Below are 21,506 nucleotides of genomic sequence, written 5' to 3'. Positions count from 1 at the left end.
ACCTTTGTAAATACGAGTATAGTATCAACAAATACATGCACAATTTAAGATTAACCAAACATAAAAATTTTTTAATTCAAAGAAATTTATTTTGAAAGTCTCTATATATTTTGTTTTTCGAACAAATTAATATACTGCAAAATAATTGCTTTAACTAACCAACAATTATGGGCTCTATTTTGGGTGTAAATTAATTTAAAATTTAATCGAGTTTGGTTAATATTAGCAAGAGCTTGCATAATGTATTGAATGCAAAATGAAGGGTTTGGAATAGCCACATTTTGAAAATTGCAAAATTTATCAACAATTGGGTTATCTAAGATCACAAAGGGTCCAATTGGCATCTTTTGTTTTTATGTCGGCCATAATGAAAGCGTTGGGGATGTATGTATATGACCTTATTTTAATAAAAAAAGGGGAAGATATGAGGTTCCTAATCTTTCGAAAGTTAAAATTATGGGTTCATGGATCATAGTAGGACTTTTGAGATCAATTTAAAGCAAGTTGAAGCTTCTTGGGAGAAAAGAATGTCAAACCGGAAAATTGGTTAGTTGGGAGCTAGATATGGTCCTTAACAGGGTTCATATTCCGAGGGCTTACAAACGGAATAACGACGTTAAAATATTACAATATATTGGGTTGCCCAAAAAGTAATTGCGGATTTTTTAAAAGAAAGTAAATGCATTTTTAATAAAACTTCGAATGAACTTTAATCAAATATACTTTTTTACACTTTTTTTCTAAAGCAAGCTAAAAGTAACAGCTGATAACTGACAGAAGAAAGAATGCAATTACAGACTCACAAGCTGTGAAAAAAATCCGCAATTACTTTTTGGGCAACCCAATAGTATATCGCACATAAGATAAGTATCAAATGACCCGTTTCAATGGTGTTTTAATGGTTGCTTGATATGGGATACTTTATTAGGTTTTTTTTCTTTTTTATACCCACCACAACAGGATGGATGTATGCTAATTTTGTCATTCGGTTTGTAACACCTCGAAATATCCGCCCCATAAAGTATATATTTTCTTGATAGTCTCGTTGTTCTGAATCGATGTAGCCATGTCCGTCCGTCCGTCTGTTGAAATCACGATAGAGGTCGAACGAGTAAAGTTAGCCGCTTGAAATTTTGCACAGATACTTAATATCGATGTAGATCGTTGGGAAAGTTGGTATGTAGAATAAAATTATGCCCTACTACTTAATATATTTTGTTTAAGTTTTTTAGCAGAATCCATGATGGTGGGTTCCCAAGTTTCGGCCCGGCCGTACTTAGCACGATTTTACTTGTTAATTTTTCTTTTTTGTTATATAATGTTATTATACCCACCACCGTAGGGATAGGGGGTATATTCATTTAGTTATTCCATTTGCAGCACATCGAATTATCAATTTCCAACCCTACAAAGTATATATATTGCAGATCTTCGTAAAATTCTAAGACGATTTAAAGATGTCCGTGTGTCTGTCCGTCTATGCGTCTGTCCGTCCGTCCGTCTGTTGTAATAACTCTAGACTTAAAAATTGAGAAATTTAGCTGAATTTTGGCCCAGATACGTATTTTTTTAACCACGCTGATTAAGTGCTTGAACGGGCTAAATCGGACGATATTTGAATATAGCTGCTATATAGACCGATTTTCCGATAACGAGTTTAATGCCAATAAAAACTTTATTTTTCATCCGAGTTCGCTGAAATATGAAGCAGTCAGTAGTTTTAGGCCCCCCGACATCTGACCCAAATATGATTCATATCGGACTATATTTATATATAGTTGCCATATATACCGATCTCCCGATTAAGGGTCTGAAGCCCATAAGAGCTTTATTTAGTACCCGATTTCGCTGAAATTTAAAACAGAGGGTTATCTTAAGTCTCCTGATATTTGAACTAAATACGGTTCAAATCGGACTATATTTAAGGAATAGTTGCCTTATAGACCGATCTCCTGATAAAGGGTCTAAAGCCCATAAAAGCCTTATTTTTTAATCGATTTCGCTGAAATTCGAAACAGTAAGTAGTTTTACACCTCCTAGCACAGGACCCGAATATGGTTCAGATCGGACTATATTTAGATATAGCTGTCATATAGACCGATCTCCCGATTAAGGGTCTGAAGCCCATAAAAGCTCTATTTATTAACCGATTTCGCTGAAATTTGAAAGAGTGGATAGTCTTAGGCTTCCCGACATCTGACCTAAATATGGAACAAATTGGACTTTATTTAGATATAGCTGCCATACAGACTGATATCCCAATAAAGGGTCTGAAGCAAATAAAAGTTTTATTTTTTATCTGATTTCGCTGAAATTTCAAACATTAAGTAGTTTTAGGCCACCCGCCAATCGACCCAAATATGATAAATATCGGAATGTATTTAAAGGGTCTGAAGCTCATAAAAGTTTTATATATTACCAGATTTTGTTGAAATTTTAAATAAAAAATTGAACAGTGACTTACACTTATTAGACCACTCAATATCCGTGTCGAATTTGGGTGCATAAGTTATCTAATTTTCACCGGATTGTAATGAAAGGGGGTTTTCATATATACCCGAGGTGGTGGATATCCAAAGTTCGGCCCGGCCGAACTTAACAGGCGTCTGTCCGTCCGTCTGTTGTCCGTGCCGAATTTGGGCGCTTAAGTTATCCAATTTTCACCACATTGTCACGAAATGGGGTTTACATATATACCCGAGGTGGTGGGTATCCATAGTTCAGCCTGGCCGAACTTAATGCCTTTTTACTTGTTATGTTTATTTATGTTATTAAATGTCTTTATAATAAAAGACCAAAAAAAAAATTGGCAGCCTTCTTAAATTAGACAAATTTGATCACAAATAATAATTTAGTCTTTCCTTTATTGAATTATTCAATTGATTTTCTATTTCGTAGAACTTCAATGTGTTAATTTACTATGTAAATCAAGCCTTTGATTGGACTATAGTGCACAAATATTTCTTTAACTATTTATCCAAATTCTGTTAATTTGTAAAGTAAATCAGAACTACATGAAGCATTTATTAGATATTCTAAAGAGAAAAACAAATTGTATTAAGTTTGTTTAATGTACATATTATTCTTTGATACGCAATTTTGAAAAGACGCAAATTATTTCAATCTTATATATAAAAATCAATTTATGTTTGCTAGTTTGATTGTTTGTTTGTGTGTTCCTTAGACTCAGAAACGGCTGAACCGATTTTTTTTGATATCTTCACTGATGGTGCATAAAGATCCCGTGGTGAAAATAGGGTACTACACTTTTTGATATCTAAAGGGGGAGCGGTCCCTTACTAAACGTGGTAAGGGGCCTCCTTTTTTTACCACCTCTTTTGGAGAGAAGTTTTACATGGCATAGTACCTCACAAATGTTGCCAGCATTAGGAGGGGAAAACCAGTGGTGGAAAACCACCACTGAAAATTTTTGTTTTGATGGTTTCTCCAGGATTCGAACCCAGGCGTTCAGCGTCATAGGCGGACATGCTAACCTCTGCGCAACGATAGCCTCCTATCGAAACTAGTGAAATAAAACAAATGAGACATGGTATACATGATTTGTCTTACCCACCACCGAAGGATGGTGTTATTGGGTTGCCCAAAAAGTAATTGCGTAATTTTCATATAGTCGGCGTAGACAAATTTTTTCACAGCTTGTGACTCTGTAATTGCATTCTTTCTTCTGTCAGTTAACAGATGTTACTTTTTGCTTGCTTTAGAAAAAAAGTGTAAAAAAGTATATTTGATTAAAGTTCATTCTAAGTTTTATTAAAAAAGCATTTACTTTCTTTTAAAAAATCCGCAATTACTTTTTGGGCAACCCAATATATTCATTTTGTCATTCCATTGCAACACATCGAAATATCCCTTTTCGACCCTATATATTGGGTTGCCCAAAAAGTAATTGCGGATTTTTTAAAAGAAAGTAAATGCATTTTTAATAAAACTTAGAATGAACTTTAATCAAATATACTTTTTTTACGCTTTTTTTTCTAAAGCAAGCTAAAAGTAACAGCTGATAACTGACAGAAGAAACAATGCAATTACAGAGTCACAAGCTGTGAAAAAAATTTGTCAACGCCGACTATATGAAAAATCCGCAATTACTTTTTGGGCAACCCAATATATATTCTTGGTCAGCGTAAAAATCTAATACGATCTAGCCATGTCCGTCCGTCTGCCGTCGGTCTGTCTGTAGGAATGACGCTACAGTCTTTAAAATTAGAAATATTGAGCTGAAATTTCGCATAGATTCTTTTTTTTTTTTTTTGTCCATAAGCAAGTTAAGTTCGAAGATGGGCTATATCGGACTATATATTAATATAGCCCCCATGAAGACAGATCCGCGGATTTAGTGTCTCACGTCCATAATAGCCACATTTATTATACGATTTTGCGGAAATTTGGGACAGTGAGTTGTGTTAGGCCCTTAAATATCCTTCCTCAATTTGGCCTCGATCTCTCGATTTAAGGTTTTGGGCCCATAAAAGGCGCATTTATTGTCCGATTCCGCCGAAATTTGGGTCAGTTTTTTGTGTTAAGCCAGTCGACATTCTTTTTCAATTTAGCTCAGATCGGTCCAGATTTGAATATAGCTGCCATATAGACTGATCTTTCGATTTAAGGTTATTGTCCGATGTTGCCGAAATTTGGGACAGTAGGTTGTGTTGGCCAGTCGACATTCTTCTTCAATGTGGCCCAGATCGGTCTAGATTTGGATATAGCTGCCATATAGACCGATCTCACGATTTAAAGTTTCGGGACAATAAAAATCGCATTTATTGTCCGATGTTGCAGAAATTTGGCTACTGCACCAAATTGTGTTAGGCCAGTCGACCTTCTTCTTCAATGTGGCCCAGATCGGTCTAGATTTGGATATAGCTGCCATATAGATCGATCTCTCGATTTAAGGTTTTGGGCCCATAAAAGGCGCATTTATTGTCCGATTCCACCGAAATTTGGGACAAAGAATTAAGTTATGCCCCTCGACATACTTCTGTAATATGGCACAGATCGGCCCAAATTTGAATATAGCTGTCATATAGACCGATCTCTCGATTTAAGGTTTTGGGCCAATAAAACGCGCGAAATCCGTACTTGAGTACCGGAAGCCTCCTCCAAGAAACCCATGGTACGACAAAGAGTGTCGAGATGCTACTGAAGGCAAGAATGCGGCATATAGCGCAACCCTGCAATCAGTTGCAACGCGCTAGATGAAGGAGAGGTATCGGGAGAAAAGAGGAGACGAGAAACATCTATCCCGCAGAAAGAAAAAAAGGAAGGACGTGGGTGTGAGCGAATCGAGATGTACAGGTGTCCGGAAATTCCACCAAAGAATTAAAAAGCAAACCGATGGCGTTGGTGCAGGCACATCCTCCTGCAGAGACAACGAAGGAAATCTGGTAACTGACACAGATAACATGCTGAGGATATGGAAAGAACATTTTACGCAACTGCTAGTGTCCGACGATGGCGGCGAAGAGGATACCGCAGAACCAATCCCTGATGATGGTATAGAATGTTTACCTCCTAGTCAGAATGAGGTCCAAGTAGCAGTGACCCGACTAAAGAACAACAAGGCAGCAGGAGCCGACGGTTTACCCGGTGAACTATTTAAGACCCGAGGCGACATGCTGATAAGGCGTATGCATCAGCTTGTCCCCACAATCTGGCTAGAAGAACGCATACCCGATGATTGGAAACTCAGCATACTATGTCCCGTACACAAGAAAGGAGACAAGACGGAACATGCCAACAGAGGTAGAAGTACAGAGGTATATGTCTCCTCCCCATCGCATACAAGATACTCTCTAGCGTACTGTGTGAAAGATTGAAACCTAAAGTCAATGAGATAATTGGGCCCTATCAATGCGGCTTTAGACCTGGTAAATCCACCCTAGACCAGATATTCACACTGCGCCAAATCCTGGAAAAGACCCGAGAAGGACAAATTAACACCTACCATATCTTTGTTGACTACAAAGCCGCCTTCGATACTCCTTTACGTTCAAAGGTATTTAAAGCAATGTCTGAGTTTGGTATCCCTGCAAAATTAATAAGACTCTGCAGGATGACACTTGCTTATACGCGTTCCTCAGTTAGAATAGGAAAGAATCTCTCCGAACCATTTAATACCAAGCGAGGTTTCAGACAGGCAGACATCCTATCGTGTGATCTCTTTAATATCCTGTTGGAGAAGATTATACGAGATGCAGATGTAAATAGATATGGCACACTAATCACAATAGAACACATGCTACTCGCCTATGCCGACGACATCGATATCACAGTTCGGTCACCGGAAATAATAACTGCAGCCTTTGAAAGAATCGAAAGAGAATCAGTGAAATTGGGTCTGGCAGTAAATGGAGATAAGACGAAACGGATGGTTTCAACTCCGAGCAGATAAAGAAAATAGCGAAAGTTGGGAACCACAACTTTGAGACAGTCAGTAACTTTATCTACCTCGGCACCGCCGTAACCGAAACAAGTGACACCAGTTTTGAGACTAAGCGAAGAATAATATTGGCAAACTGATGCTACTTTGGACTAAGTAAGCAGTTTAGGAACAAAGCCAGACGAAGCTTACACTATACAAGACACTGATACTACCCGTGCTGTTATATGGTTCTGAAGCATGGGTACTTGTGAAAGCAGATGAGGCAGTGCTTGGAGTATTTGAGAGAAAGATTCTTCGTAAGGTATATGGACCAGTTTGCGTTAATGGAGAATATAGGCGACGTATGAACCACGAGCTGTATGAGCTGTATGACGACGATAGCATAGTTACACGCATCAAAATACAACGGCTGCGTTGGCTAGGTCATGTTGTCAGAATGGATGAAGAAGCTCCAGCAATGAAGTCGTTTGAAGGCAAACACAGTGGTACACCAAACAGGGAAGACCAAAATCCCGATGGAAAGATCAAGTGGTTGGGGACACCTCGAAACTTGGTGTCAGATATTTTAGAATGAGCGCAGAAGACCAAGGCACTTGGAACGCTATTCTACGTTCGGCTAGTGGAACAAATATTCTGTCATAGCCAATTAAAGTAAGTAAAGTAATATTTAGCAAAATCCAAGGTGAAAATTCGGCCTGGCCGAACTTAACACTTGTTTACTTGTTTCATATATAAATCTCTACTAACAACGGTAAAGTCATTTGCTGGCTACATTTAGCATTTTTCAACAATACTTCAAACTACCGTATTACACATCATAAAAATTTGTTCCTGTTGTAAAATCCGGGAAGTTAAGCTTACTGGGTGATATATAATGCTCTTAACATTTATGACTTTCCTATTCTTCATATTTTTTTTTTATTATTTATTTTATTTTCTACACATTTTATAACTGAAGAAAACCATTTGAATTTGTTTTAAAAAAAAAAAATCATTAAAAACCAACGCAGCAACGTGCACATAAAGACGACAAAACATCTGAACACCAGCGTAATAAAAATAAAACAAAATATAATGCGGCATGCATTTGACGTAACCGGTAATAAAATAATTGAAAAAAAATCGTTGGTCGATCTAAACTTGTCACTTGGCCTAAACGGTTTACCACGATGACTAGAGCTAGTTGTTGTACAAGTAGTTGTTGTTGTTGGTGTTGTGGTGGTGGCGGTCATAATATAGTGGTTGCCTCAACTCAATGTCAACTGCATTGATACAAGCTGAATGAGAAGAAGAAGAAGAAACAAATCATTTGCAATCAATGAATGCATCTATAATTTATTCAACAGACGTTACCACTGACATTTTGTGTAGTTTTTTTTTTTTTTTTAATAGAAAAATGTTTACAAGCTATTTTTGTGTTTGTTTCCCTACAAACACCCATCAAACTACTCACACCATACAGTTTGAAAGAGATTTGAACATGATTTGTGGAAATTTTCGTAATACCAAATTTTATTAGAGTTATTTGTCGCATGACACTTCATATCAATGGAAGATTCAATTGTGTCAAATTATGGGGGCTTTCATTTGTAGGCAGACAAAGACTTTATGGATTTCTTTCAAAACAGAGAGTCTGACTAAGAAAGAGGGAGAGAGAGCGATAAAGAGATTTACTTAATGAAAATCTAGGGATTTGGGTTAAGGTTTTTCACCTAGCCCACATTGATTTGTGATTTATGTATGCCTTAATTGCGGGTATTGTCTGTCATGAGGTAAGCTCTATGACAGCCGTTTTGAATTTGTGATAATTGCCTCAAGTCAATTTGTTTTTACAGCAAATAAAAAATAAATTCTCCACATTTTCATTTGCTTAATTGAGCAAAGCATGATTTGCAGAAATCATGAAAGTATTATTATTAAAGCTTAGAATAAATCTTGCAGTCATTGTAAAGGGTGATTTTTTTGAGGTTAGGATTTTCATGCATTAGTATTTGACAGATCACGTGGGATTTCAGACATGGTGTCAAAGAGAAAGATGCTCAGTATGCTTTGACATTTCATCATGAATAGACTTACTAACGAGCAACGCTTGCAAATCATTGAATTTTATTACCAAAATCAGTGTTCGGTTCGAAATGTGTTCATTCACCGTAACGTTGCGTCCAACAGCATCTTTGAAAAAATACGGTCCAATGATTCCACCAGCGTACAAACCACACCAAACAGTGCATTTTTCGGGATGCATGGGCAGTTCTTGAACGGCTTATGGTTGCTCTTCACTCCAAATGCGGCAATTTTGCTTATTTACGTAGCCATTCAACCAGAAATGAGCCTCATCGCTGAACGGTGAATGAACACATTTCGAACCGAACACTGATTTCGGTAATAAAATTCAATGATTTGCAAGCGTTGCTCGTTAGTAAGTCTATTCATGATGAAATGTCAAAGCATACTGAGCATCTTTCTCTTTGACACCATGTCTGAAATCCCACGTGATCTGTCAAATACTAATGCATGAAAATCCTAACCTCAAAAAAATCACCCTTTATTTGGAGTCATAGATGTTTTTAAGGTGTGTGGCAGTTCACACTTTAAGTGGAAATTTATGAGTTTTTTTTTTAAAGATATGCAAATTATTTTCATTATTATTTCTCTAAAATAAAACATAAACAAATTATATATAAATTTCTTCATTAGAAATAGATTTTTGGCTTGAACAGTTTTAGGAATTTTTATTTTAAAAATTACTCTTTTAAACTCAAAATCACGATTTGCCTCAAATTTTCAAATACACACCGCCACGACATTTTTGGAATTGCTTATTTGTTTTTGTTTTTTTTATTGATTTCTGTTAATTTTAATAGAAATTGTCTAAACTTCGCCAAGAAAGTGTTAATATATGAATATCAAACGTTTAGCACGACTTCACTTTTGCACATCAAAGCAAGCCAATGCTTAATTAAGCATGAGACTAAAACAGCACATTTGAATCTTTACTCTAAGCATTGCCATTAATACAAATATTGATAAACAAATTAAGGTAAATTAGTGAGACCATCAGATATTGCCCTAATGAAAACCGGATATAAATCTAGATCGAATGATTTTTAGTATTGTGGCATAACTGAGCGAACAAGTATAAGAACAAGTAAAAGCATGCTAAGTTCGACAGGGCAGAATCTTGGGCACCCAACACCATGGATTCTAAATATGTATACAAAATAAATGTAGAAGAGCATATTTTTATTCTACATACCAAACTTCGGTGAAACCAGCAAAAATTAAAGCTTTTAAGAACCGAACAAGGATGATCGAGAGACTGATTTACATGGGAGCTATATCAGGTTATAGACGGATGGGGACCGTATTCGTCACAGCTATTGGAAATCGTAACAGAACATCGGATGCAAAATTTCAGCCAAATCGGACAAAAATTGCGGCTTGTAAGGGCTCAGGAACTTAAATCGGGAGATGAGTTTATATGGAAGCTATATCAGGTTATAAACCGATTCGGTCCATACTTGGCACAGTTGTTAGAAATCATGACATAATATTTTGTGCAAAATTTTTGCTAAATCGGACAAAAATTGAAGCTTGAAAGGGCTCAAGAAGTCAAATCGCTCTATCAGGTTATATACCGATGTGCAACTTTCTTGGCATAGTTGGTAGAAGTAGCAGCGGAACACTCCATGCAAAATTTCAGCCAAATCGGACAAAAACTGCGGCTTCCAGGGGCTCAAGAAGTCAAATCGGGAGATCGGTTTATATGGAAGCTATATCAGGTTATATACCGGCTGGTGGCATCATTGGACCGTACTTCTTCAAAGATGATGCGATTCGTATTGTAACTGTGAATGGTGAGCGCTACAAGTCAAACTCTTTCATATTGGGCAAAAAAAATTGGATATCATCTCACATATCCAATTTTTTTTTTGCCCAATATGAAAGAGCTTGACTTGCATGACTTGTGATTTCAACAAGACGGTGCCACATGCAACACAGTACCCGTAACAATGGACTTATTAAGGGGCGGGTTCGGTGAACATTTTATTTCACTTTCAGCGCCGGTCAATTTTTGCATTGGAAGACAACATTGGAGCATTTATTCGTGAGACACCGGGCGAAATATTGGAAAGAGTATGCCCAAATTGGACAAAGCAAATGGACCATTTGAGGCTCAGTCACTGTCAACATTTGCATGAAATTATCTTCAAAATGTAAATTATATGGACCATTCTGAATTTTGTTTTTTTTTTTTTTTTGAAAATCTTCCTATAGCTCTTAAAAAATCCCCCTCTAAATATGGTCTAATCTGGACCATTTTCGAATCGGATCACGGGAGGCTTATAATGACTCAATGCTTCCAGTTTCAGTGAAATTGGGTGATAAAAACGTATTTTATGGGCTTTAGACCTTATGCCGGCAGATCGCTCTATATGACAACCATATCTAAATATGGGCTCATCGGGACCAAATTCAGGTCGGATGATGGAAGACTTAAAACAATTCACTGTATCAAATTTCAGTGAAATCGGATAATAAAAACGACTGTTATGGGATCAAGACCCTAAATCGGTAGATCGGTCTATATGGCAGCTATTTCCAAAGATCGTCGGATTAGGTCCATTCAAGAACTTGCCTGAATATCAAAAAATACGGATGTGTGCTTAATTTCAGTTGAACATCTCAATTTTTGAAGGCTACAGCGTTACTAGGAGACCACCGTAGCGCAAAGTTAGCATGTCCGACAATGACGCTGAACGCCAGGGTTCGAATCCTGGGGAGACCAAAAAAATTTTCAGCTTTGGTTTTCCCTCCTAATGCTGGCAAAATTTGTGAGGTACTAAGCCAAGTAAAAACTTCGCCACAAAAAGGTGTCGCACTGCGGCACGTCGTTAGAACTGGGCTACAAAAAGGAGGTCCCTTGTCATTGAGCTTAAACTTGAATCGGACTGCACTCATTTATATGTAAGAAGTTTGCCCGTTTCTTAGTGCAATGTTAATGGGCAAAATTTGCAAATTTTGCAGCGGTATTACAATGGACGGACGAACAAATGGACAGATAGACACAAGGACATCGGTAAATCGCCTTAGAATTGTACCAATGTCAAGAATATTTATATTTTGTCTGAAATTAATATTTCGATATGTTGCAAAGGAAATTACTAAATGAACATACCACCATACTATGGTGAGTATAATTACTGATGCAAGCGAAAAGTGGAACTATGTGGGATGCCCCCGTAGCGCATAAGATAGCATGCCAGCCTATGACGCTGAACGCCTGGGTTCGAATCCTGGCGAAAACATCATAAAACAATCAGCGGTGGTTATCCCCTTCTACATTTAGGAGGTACTGTGCCATTTGGTATGGCAGACATGTAAAAATTTCTCCACAAAGAGGTGTCGCACTACAGCACGCCGTTCGGACTCGGCTATAAACAAAGACTCCTTATTATTGAGCTTAAACTTGAATCGGACAGCACTCATTGATATGTGAGACGTTCGCCCATGTTCCTTAATGGAATGTTCATGGACAAATTTGCATCTGCATTTTTGGAGCTATGTGCGCCAAATTCATGGTTTCGACTCAAAAGGCACTAATAAAACCGAACCTTGCAATCAGATGAAATATAAAAAACTAAAACAAATTTCAGCGAAAATTGTTATGAAAATATTATTTTCCTAATGGAGCGTTCATGGGTGAATTTGCATTGGTGATAGTGTGATACAAGGGCAAAGTACTAAAAAATTTAATTTTGGAGCAACATTTTTTTCTGAATTGAAGGTTAACACCACTTTCCAAAAATATCAAATTTTTAAGACATTTTTTTCTAAATACTAAAATAGAATTATTCGAAAATTTTCTTTAAAAAAAATTCACTTAAGAATATTTTATTAACATAAAATTTTTTTACCAGATTCTCATTTCTATGAACTGTTCTTCTTTTTTTGTGTAAATTAGATTACTGCGAAATTTATCATCAAAATTTAAAAGCGCTAAAATTTTCTAATAAATTTTATTTACAAAATATTCACGGAAATAAAATTCATTTAATTTCTGCGATTTTTTTTTTCCGACGAAAAATGTCAACTATATTTTCTATGAAAATCAAATTGTAATGAAATTTTCTTGCAATTTCTATGAAAATTAAATTTAAAGGAAATACTAATGAAATTTGCTATGAACACCAGAATAAAAAATAAATTAAAAAAATTTTTATAAAAATAATTACAGCGAAATATTCTGCAGAAATCTTAGTTAGACGAAATATACAATGAATATGAAGTATTGAAAAATTTTCCACGAATTTGAAATGGGACAACACTTCTTTTTATGATTTTAAAAGGTCACAGAAATTTCCTATTAAATCTATATTTCGACAAAATTGTTTTTTTAAATTTTTTTACAAAATTTTAAACTTAAAACATAACTTATACAAACCCCACAACTAAAACCTCGAGTTGGAATAGTTAATAAAAAGTTTATAGAACGCAAAAGTCGAACAAATATAAACAAAATAAAACATTGACTTAAAACTTAAAGTTAAACAAACAAAAGCGAGCTAAGTTCGGCCGGGCCGAATATTGGGAACGCACCACCATGGATTCGGCTTAAAATTTATACAAAATAAAATTAGTTGAAGGGCATTAATTTGTTCTACATACCAAACTTCTGTCAAACTTGCAAAAATTTAAGCATCTAGGAACCAAACAAGGATGATAAGAAGACCAGTTTATATGGAAGCTACATCAGGTTACTGACCGATTTGGACCGTATTTTGCACAGGTGTTGAAAGTCATAACAGATCACTACATGCAAAATTTCAGCCAAATCTGACACAAATTGCGGCCTGTTATGACTCAAGAAGTCAAATTGGGAGATCGATTTATATAGGAGCTATATCAAGTTTTAGAACTATTCGAACCGTACTTGACACAGTTATTGGAAGTCACAAAACAACACTTCATGATAAATCTCTGACAAGTCGGGCAAAAATTCCGGCTTGTAAGAGATCAAGAAGTCAAATCGGGAGATCTATATGAGCTATATATATGAGCTATATCTAAATCTGAACCGATATGGCCCATTAGCAAACCCCAACGACCTACATCAATAGTAAATATCTGTGCAAAATTTAAAGCGGCAAGCATTATGCGTTCGACCGCTACCGCGATTACGACAGACGCACGGACATGGCTAGATCGACTCAGAACGTCGAGGCGATCAAGAATATATATACTTTATGGGATCTTAAACGAATAGTTCGAGGTGGTACAAACGGAATGACTAGATTAGCATACCCCCATCCTATGGCGGTGGGTATAAAAAATATGCAAATGCTAATTTTGCTCATGAACATTCCACTAAGGAACAGGGGGATACTTTTCACTTATCTATGAGTGCAATCCGATTCAAGTTTAAGATCAATGATGATCAATGGTCCGAATGGCGTGCCGCAGTGCGATACCTCTATGGAGAGATGTTTTACATGGCATAGTACCACACAAATGTTGCCAGCATTAGGAGGTTTCGCCAGGATTCGAACCTCAGGACCAGGATTCGAACCTTAGCATGTCAGCGTCATGGGCCGACATGCTAACCTCTGCGCCATGGTGGCCTCCGAATATAAGAATAATATATATATTGGGTTGCCCAAAAAGTAATGGCGGATTTTTTAAAAGAAAGTAAATGCATTTTTAATAAAACTTAGAATGAACTTTAATCAAATATACTTTTTTACACTTTTTTTCTAAAGCAAGCTAAAAGTAACAGCTGTTAACTGACAGAAGAAAGAATGCAATTACAGAGTCACAAGCTGTGAAAAAATTTGTCAACGCCGACTATATGAAAAATCCGCATTTACTTTTTGGGCAACCCAACATATATATATCTATGGAGGCCGCCGTGGCGCAGAGGTAAATATGTCCGCCTTTGATGCCGAATGCCTGGGTTCAAATCCTAGCGTGACTATCAACAAATTTTTCAGCGGTGGTTATCCCTTTACTAATGCTGGCTACATATGCAAGATATCTCCTGCCATGTTAAAACTTCTCTACCAAGTGGTGTCGATAATAAGAAGGCCCCTTATTGTTGAGCCTAAAATTTAATCGGACTGCACTCATTGATTTTATGGGAAGATTTTAGCGATAATAAGTAAAAAGGCGTTAAGTTCGGCCGGGCCGAACATTGGATGTCCACCGCCTCGGATATATATGTGAATCTCCTTTCGTCAAAATCTGGTGAAAAATGCATACCGTATGCCCCATAGCAGATATATCAAAATATGTTCCGATTTGGACAAAATATTAACAAGTACAAGTTAGTGTTCAATTTTGTATAACAAAATATTGATCGTTTTAATAGATTTATCTAAAAATAAATCGATCTGAACCATATACGACACGAATGTTGAAAAGCCAAACACAAGTCACTGTGCCAAATTTCAATGAAATCAGATTATAAATGCGCCTTTTATTGGGCCAAGACTTTAAACCCAAATATCGGTCTATATGGCAACTGTTTCCACATTTGGACCGATTTGGGCCAAGTTGCAGAAAAATTTCGAGAAGCCTAACACAACTCACTGTCCCAAAATTCGGCGACATCGGACAATAACTGCGCATTTTATGGGCTCAAAACTTTAAATCGAGAGAACGGTTTATATGGCAGCTATATTAAAATCTGGACCGATCTGGGCCAAATTGAGGAAGGACGTCCAAGGGTCAAACAAAACTCACTGTCCCAAATTTCGGCGACATCGGACAATAATTGCGCATTTTATGGGCTCAAAACCTTAAATCGAGAGATCGGTCTATATGGCAGCTATATCCAAATCTAGACCGATCTGAGCTATATTGCAGAAGTATGTCGAGGGGCTTAACTTAACTCACCGTCCCAAATTTCGGCGACATCAGACAATAAATGCGCCTTTAATGGGCCCAAAGCCTTAAATCGAGAGATCGGTCTATATGGCAGCTATATCCAAATCTGGACCGATCTGAACCATATTGCAGAAGTATATCGTGGGGCTTAACTTAACTCATCGTCCCAAATTTCGGCGACATCGGACAATAACTGCGCATTTTATGGGCTCCAAACCTTAAATCGAAAGATCGGTCTATATGGCAGCTATATCCAAATCTAGACCGATCTTTGCCATATTGCAAAAGTATATCGAGGGGCTTAACTTAACTCATCGTCCCAAATTTCGGCGACATCGGACAATAACTGCGCCTTTAATGGGCCCAAAATCTTAAATCGAGAGATCGGTCTATATGATAGCTATATCCAAAACTGGACCGATTTGAGCCAAATTGAAGAATGATGACGAAAGGCCTAACACAACTCACTGTCTCAAATTTCGGCGACATAAGACAATGAATGCGCCTTTAATGGGCCCAAAGCCTTAAATCAAGAGATCGGTCTATATGGCAGCTATATCCAAATCTGGACCGATCTGTGCCATATTACAGAAGTAAGTCGAGGGACATAACTTAACTCACTGTCCCAAATTTCGGCGACATCAGACAATAAATGAGCCTTTAATGGTCCCAAAACCCTAAATCGAGAGAACGGTCTATATGGCAGCTATATCCAAATCTGGGCCGATCAGGGCCAAATTGAAGAAAAATAGCGAAAGGCCTAACACAACTCATTGTTCCGAATTTCAGCAAAATCGGATAATAAATGTGGCTTTTATGGGCCCAAAAACCTTAAATCGAGAGATGGGTTTATATATCGAAAACTGGACCGATTGGAGCCAAATTGAAGAAGAATATCGTAGGGCCTAACATAACTCACTGTCCAAAATTTCAACAAAATCGAATAGTAAATTTAGCTTTTATGGGCCTAAGATCCTTAATCAGCGGATCGGTCTATATGACAGCTATATCCAAATCTGCACCGATTTGAGCCAAATTGAAGAAGAATGTCGAAGGGCCTAACACAACTCACTGTCTCAAATTTCAGCAAAATCGGATATAAAATGTGACTTTTATCGGTCTACGACCCTAAATCGGCGGATCGGTCTATATGGGGGCTATATCAAGATATAGTCGGATATCTTCGAACTTAACCTGCCTATGCACAAAAAAAGAATCTGTGCAAAGTTTCAGCTCAATATCTCTATTTTTAAAGACTGTAGCGTGACGGACATGGCTAAATCGTCTTCGATTTTTACGCTGATCAGGAATTAGTGTCGGAAATGGATATTTCGATGTGTTGCAAACGGAATGACAATATGAATCTACCCCCATCCTTCGGGGGTGGGTATAACAACAAGCCAAAGTACCAAAACTTTAAAAATAAAGATGTTATCTTTGAATGTCCCAAATCCTATTTATTGGGTTGCCCAAAAAGTAATTGCGGATTTTTCATATAGTCGGCGTTGACAAATTTTTTCACAGCTTATGACTCTGTAATTGCGTTCTTTCTTCTGTCAGTTATCAGCTGTTACTTTTAGCTTGCTTTAGAAAAAAAGTGTAAAAAAAGTATATTTGATTAAAGTTCATTCTAAGCTTTATTAAAAATGCATTTACTTTCTTTTAAAAAATCCGCAATTACTTTTTGGGCAACCCAATGCTAAACGACATGACCATCCGTTTCAAATCTTGATCGCTGATTGATTCTTATTTTACTTCATAGATGACTGGCCAAGTGTAATTTTTTGAAATATTTTTCTTTTAAACTTAGCATCTTAAACTAAAAAAAAAACATTTAAAGACGTTCCTATTTGTAAGGCTAATTTTCGTCTTTAGCTACGGCTCAATGTTGTTTTGATCCAGGTTCGATTTCCTAACTTTCAACGGTAACTTGACCTTGATGTTAGATTTTTGTCTTTAATAACAAGGCGCTAAGTTAAGGATTTATTAACTCAACACTTAAGTTAAAATGTCCTTAATATGAAGGAAATATTTTTCACCAAAGGGAATATTTTCTTAAAAAGTTGGAAAATGTATCATCTAAGTTTTCTAATTTTTAGCCATAATCTTTGGAATTAGGACAAAAATATTTTCAGTGTGTATTCGCTAATTCTTCATTCTAGTGACGATGATGGATTTCAAATTCAACACCACATACATTAACTCTTATAAAAATAAAGCACTGACATTAACTTGTGAAACTTAAGCCTGCAAGAGTTTAAAATGAAAAAAAAAAAACTTAAATATAATCGTATTTAATTTGGGGTTTCCTTGGGGGGAAATGAAGGCAATAACTCTTTCTGTGACCTAAACACAATAATATGAGGGAACACAATATGGGGATACACGCATATGAGCATACACCGACACACACACACACACACACCAAGTAAAACACAGCAACGTGTGTGTGGCAAAAGCATTTTTTTTCCCACCCTCAAAAGACCTTTTTCGCCTAACAAACATTTTTCCAATTTACGTCAAGCTCCACAATACCCATAATAAGGCTAAAGTTAAAGAGTTTTCAGAAGATTTTTTTTTTTTTTTGGTGAAGGCTTTGAGAGCAAGGGAAGTGTTAGGAACATTGTAGCCAGCCGGCCTGGTTGTTGTCCTTTTATGTTGGCTTAGATTTTTTGTTTTACGTTCGGTTTTTTTTTTCTTGTCCTATGACTATAATACACATATAGTATATATGAGACTTTGCTCGTAAATTCTAATTATCCTTCGACAGACTTTACGAAAATAAACGATGTTACCGAAGGAAAACCAAAAAAATAAGCACAACCACACACTCGCACACATAGTAAAAAAAAAAAAAAACAACCAGCAGAACCTTAACGAAGTGAACATCATTTAAGGCCAACCAAACTAACAGCGATGTTCAATTTAATGTTCGTGAACGAAAAGGAAATCGTGACACAAAGTCCTTTTGGGGAAAAATCTAACAAACATGATTTTTGATTTTTAGACAATACTTAAAACTTAAATATTTCTAAAATAAATTTTAAATAATTCTTTTTTTTCGGTTTTTTTTTCTTAGAAATATTAATCACCTTTAATTGGTTGAAGTTTCTTTGCTCTTATTCTGCCGCAAGTAGTTCCACTTTACACTATTAGCCACTGTGTTTCAACTTCTTACACTTTCGCACACACAACGTTGGCACTTTGTTATTGTTTTGCTTGTCTAACGGTAAAATGGCACAAAACCCAAAAAAAAAAACACTTTGATGTCAACCAACAACACTATGACCAATTGTTTGTACGAAAATATTCTCTTTCTAGATGCTTGTGGAAATTAGAAGCATCATTCTTTCAATTATTCAACACCATAACTTTTTATTATATTCTTGCTCTCAGGGCTTCTGGGTTGATAGAAAATTTCACTCACTTTCCTTTACACTTTGGCCCAAATTTAGCATGCAAAATCATTGATAATAGCAAACAATTTTTCTTCCAATTTCTTTATATTGGAGGCGAGCTAAAAACCTTTCGTTTAAAAACTTTTATTGGCTTGACTTAGGCTTCTCGTGTTTTTTCGGCAGCACGTTGTTTTGTTATTTTTTTTTTTCTTTATTATTATTTGTTTGCCTGCTCTTCTGCTGCTTCTTCTTTTTACACCACTTCTATCAAACATAAACCGAACTACAACACATTTTTGTCGTTAACCGCTTGCCTGTGGAGTAGTATGTGTGTAAGCAAGTATTTTCGTTGTGGTATTTTCTCAACTCTTCGTTTAAAATAATTTTATTTAATTTTTTCTTCAACTTTATTTCACTTTGATATCAATAGATTTTACACGTATTCCGTTTCCGTATTTCGCGTAAGCACACACACACATTTTCTGTTATTTTGACCAAGAAGAAAATCGTAGAACACGACACGCGTGCATCCGTCTTCGACGTGTTTACCGTATAGAGTTCGCGTATATACTAAAAAGGCCGAATTCATTTAAAAATTGTGTTCGTGCAATGGGGAGCAGCAACAAACAACAACAGCAGCGGCAGCAGCACCAGCTCCATCGTCAAACAGAGAAGAGTTAGTTTTTGGCTGGCAGCTCTTGCTCTCTTTGATTTTGGGTATTTTTCGTCGTTCGTTTGTGGGCCAATGTTGTTGGTGTTTGTTTTTCTTTTCCTACTTTCCTGCATGTGGCGGTTGGTGTTGTTCTTGTTGTTGCTTCCTTCGTTATGTTTTGGGGAGTACGCACCATGACTACAATTCTTGCATGTTGTTGTTGTTGTTGTTGTTGTTAATGTATGTGCATTGGCATTTTTGTTTAGTCAAAGATTTTTGCCGAGGATGAAAGACCAACACAACACGGTGAGTTTTGAGTAACTTCAACACACTCCTTGATATTAATGCGCATGTTAGCAGCTCTCTTTATTTTCAAACATAACAGAGAGGCCCCCAATGTTAGTAAAAGAGAGTAAGACACTTCAGCTATGGTTCTGTTTTAAGCAAAGAGCATATATAGGGGAAACTTGGTATGTTAGTGAGTAAGTCTATAAACAGATTATGTTATGTTAACATTTTGTTTATGTTGTGGTAAGATTTTATATTTAGGTGAATTCCTTTGAATAAGGGAATGAGGGGGGAATGCCTTCATAAGTCAGGTCTTTATTGAGTGTTAAGAAGATTGTTGAGTGCCTATTTTTAGATCCATTTGGGTACTGCTTGTATTTATTTACTTTAGTTTTGCTTTTGAAACAACTTAAAAATAGTAAATTAGCTCGTGGTGAGACTAGGATTCACCCTTTTCAATCTAAAAATAGCTAATGAGGTGTTAGATGAAGCATAATTAGTGCAGCGGATATAAAGACAGAGACTTCACTCCCAATAAATAAACTTTTTGAAGAGCCATATAAGTCCCTATAAAGCTGAATGCTGAGGAAGCGTTTCGTCTTTTGTTAGTAGACTTTTCAACCATATCAGACGTTGAGGCTTTAAGGGCTGTACATTAGCAGGTCGTACTTATATCGAATATACCGCGAAAACATGTTTACGATGTAAGCACGACACTAACGTAAGTTTGAGTTTTCTAGTAATAAACTTATTTTCTATACCGACTACCTAGCATCCATGGTATACACATGTCGCATTTATGGAAGTTGTATTGATGGCTTCGAACGCTAACAATGGTAATGGGGTTCGCTGTTGCTCTGTGTGTCCATGTTTCTTCGATATGACAAAGCGAGTTATTGGCGCCTTTTAACGAGCTTGCATGAAAATGTGGCTACAACAACAACTAGTAACGACGAAAAAGATATACCAGAGGACACGTTTCTCCTAAGCTTTGCGGTATTGAAGCCAATCCGCCCCACACGATGAGAAGTTTATAAGTTGCGTTGAGTTATATACACACCCCTTTGCCTAATAACCCTTGAAGAATATCGCATGATTTGCTGCTTCTCACAGTATCAATTTGGTTTAAATTTTCTAAGTCCATACTTTCAATTTATTACATGTGCACCAACAAAATAGATGTTTGGTCGACTTATTACTAGTAGAAATACCTATGACTAGCATCAGTATTCCATCAATGCATTAAACATCATTGCCCACTTCCATTTTAAAAATTTCTAAAAACATATTTCTATAAAAACAAATAAAATTGCTGCAAAAAATTCGTGTTGTGAGTCATTCAACTAAAAAGAGTGAAAATCATTATATCTTCTAATTCTGTTCTTGGATAAAAGAAAATCAATAATTAGTTGAATAGGAAGAAGGTCCTCCCTTACGAAATGTAACATAAAATTTTATATATACTAGCCGAACCGAGCTCGCTCTGGTGCGCCCTCTTTAACTCTCCAATTTTTTTTAAGGTTGGGGACACTTCGCCCTGAATCTGAATATCGAATAGCGGGTTTTGGCCGGCCCCCGAGGTGACAGACTACAACAATAGAAACCATGTTTTGTTTTTGGTGACGGTAGGTTACGTTAGGTTAGGTGGAAAAGAGGGTGCAGACATTGATGTGCCCCATGCCACTATAGACATACACCTAAGCCACTAATCGGAAAAACTAAAATTTTTGGGAAATGCTCCAAAGATTCATCATTTTCCCCACATGCCCTACACATGCTATCACTTGCCGCACCGATTTTGCATAAGTGGGCTCGCAGTCTTATGTGCCCCGTTATGACACCAAAAGCTATACTGACCTCCTTTTTACTTCCTTTCAGT

At 36.7% G+C, this 21,506-nt stretch overlaps 1 long non-coding RNA gene across 1 annotated transcript in view; it reads right to left on the bottom strand.

Moving 5' to 3' along the window:
• Positions 1-19,253, bottom strand: part of LOC106095750 (uncharacterized) — a 364,457-nt gene extending 345,204 nt beyond the window's left edge. Inside the window, exon 1 of the long non-coding RNA XR_009396989.1 lies at positions 18,382-19,253. This is a non-coding gene — a long non-coding RNA (uncharacterized LOC106095750). The remainder of the gene's footprint in view (positions 1-18,381) is intronic.
• Between the last annotated feature and the right edge of the window lie 2,253 nt (positions 19,254-21,506).

Source organism: Stomoxys calcitrans, chromosome 2, assembly GCF_963082655.1.
Source record: "Stomoxys calcitrans chromosome 2, idStoCalc2.1, whole genome shotgun sequence".
Lineage (NCBI taxonomy): Eukaryota > Metazoa > Arthropoda > Insecta > Diptera > Muscidae > Stomoxys > Stomoxys calcitrans.
The sequence above is the reverse complement of the archived record's forward strand: the minus strand, read 5'-3'. Positions and strand labels throughout refer to the sequence as shown.